This window comes from Arachis ipaensis, chromosome B10 (genome assembly GCF_000816755.2).
Source record: "Arachis ipaensis cultivar K30076 chromosome B10, Araip1.1, whole genome shotgun sequence".
Taxonomy (NCBI): Eukaryota; Viridiplantae; Streptophyta; class Magnoliopsida; order Fabales; family Fabaceae; genus Arachis; species Arachis ipaensis.
This window is the reverse complement of record NC_029794.2, coordinates 10,445,965-10,448,332: the sequence shown is the minus strand read 5'-3', so window position 1 is coordinate 10,448,332 and position 2,368 is coordinate 10,445,965.

Below are 2,368 nucleotides of genomic sequence, written 5' to 3'. Positions count from 1 at the left end.
TAAATACCGAAATTACACCAAAAGTTCAACATAATACTTATTAGATTTCGAAATTAGGGGAGAAAAAATTAAAAATAGAAAGTGAATCCCTTACCAAATTAGTTACTAAGTTTTGTAGAAAATTTCGAGATGAACGCATAGTCGCTGACAGCTCGTCAATTGGAATTTCGGATCAAAAGTTATTTGGATTTGAAGTAAGAACAAGGGTTTGTTCTTTTCTCCCCTTCCCTTGTGTGTATTTCAGCATCACATGCATGAAGAAGAGAGTGAATGAGCTGACGGTCATGTACTTAAGCATGTTGAGTTGGTCCTTGGACCCAATACGGATCCGGTTTGTTCAGTTTGGTCCGTTTGAATCAATTTTGGAGCAAATTCTTTAAAATTAGTGTCAAAATTCTTATTTTAATTAGCTTTATCTCCTTAAACTATAAAATTTTCTTTTCTAATTATTTTGATTAACAATTAATTTATTCGCTAATTATTTACTAATCTCTCGAGTTTTACAGAATTCTAGCTATAAACAAAAATAGAACCGAAATTTCATAATTTTAACACCAAAATTTTACTACAGAATAGAAATCTCTTCGTTAATACTGTATTTTTTTTGCTTCTTATTCTTCTTTTCTTTTCTTCTGCTCTTATATCTTCTTTTAGAATTATTACTTTTCATATTAGATTTGAATGAACACGTATTGCAATCTTATTTAGTTGAATAAATGTATGTTTACACTTATTAGATTGAGTTCTTGTCTTAAATAAAAATAGTACCGAAACTTCTTTATCTTAACACTGAAATTTTGTTACAAAAACATAGATTAATATTGTCTTTAATGCTGTATTTTTTTTGTTCTTATTTTTCTTTCTTTATTTTTTTTTTTCTGTTCTTCTTACTTCTTCTTTTAGGAGTTGTTTTTTATATTAGACTTGAATGCACATTTATTGAATTAAAAACTTATATGTGCAACAAGAAAGAATGAAGGAGAAAAAAAATTGTGATAATAACAATAAGGATGACGATGATGATAACAAAAAAGAAAAAAGAAGGAAGAGAAAAAATTCAAATAAAAAGGAAGAAGGAGGAAGAAGAAAAGGTGAAGGCGGTGACAGCGGTAATAATGAAGACAATAATAATAATGAAAGAGAAAGATAAGAAAAAAATGAGAAGAAAAAAAAGAAGAAAATAGTTATATAATTTAATTAGACTTAATTGGGTAAATCACTTTGTTTTAGAAATTTTTTATAAGAATATATATGCAAAACACCTAATAAGTGAGCATGCAGTGAAATAAGTAATTGCAATTGAAAGGGAAAAAGACCCATAGATAATTTCAACTACTAAATTTATTGAAAATGTTTGGTAACAAAAAAATATTAGTAAAAAACAGCCAAAATTTGCTTTATTTAATATTTATTAATTGTCGCAACTCGTAATAATTAATAAATACTAAATAAGGCAAGTTCCGACAATTTTTTTTGTCTTCCTAGCATTACCAAAATTTAATTGGCAGCACTAGCATTAATTAAATGGTTAAGTACTTTTTCCGTTTCTAACGTCTTAAGTCAATCAAAATCGTTTCCGACTTTTTTTTAATTAATATCATCTTCAACGTTAAATTTAGTATTAAAATCATCCTTTTAAACACAATAATTTTTTAAATAACACAAATACCCTTTCTCTATTATCGTTACCATTACTCTATCCCATTACTCCCACCCCTTCCACCTAAAACAAAAAAACAAAAAGTTACGGAATAAAAGAAGAGAAAACTAGAAAAGGAGAAGAAAGAAAAGGAAAGGAAGAAGAGGGAGGTGACGGTGGAAAAAAGTGTGGCCGCCGCCGTCGCGTCGTGATTGTAGAGAGAGAAAACGAGGAGATAAGAGAAAGAACGAGAGAGCAGAGAACAGAGGAAGAAGAAAGGAAAGGAAAGGAAAGGAAAAAGGAGGAGGTAACGGCGGGGAAGAGTGCGGCCGTTGTTGTCGCATCGTGAAGCCGCTGCCATCGCGTCATGATTGAGGTGAGAGCTGTTCTGTTGGCGTCGAGTTTCTGGTGGTGAGGAACTCTGCTCTTCCTCCTCTCTCGATCTGTTCCTCTCCCCAGCCACAACTGCGACGGCAACGGCAATAGTTTTTCGCGTCATCACTTTTTCTTTCTCTTCCCCTCAATTGCAATGACGACGGTCGGCAGCAACACCACCCCTCTTATCAGAATTTTTCTCTTTTATCTTTTCTCTCTCTCTTATCTCTTTTTTGCGTTTTTTTCTCTTGAATTTTTTATCTTGAATTTAAATATGATGTTATTGTTATTAAAAATTTGGATGAAATATAAATATATTGTTGTTAATTATGTGTTAGTTTTATTTATTATTTA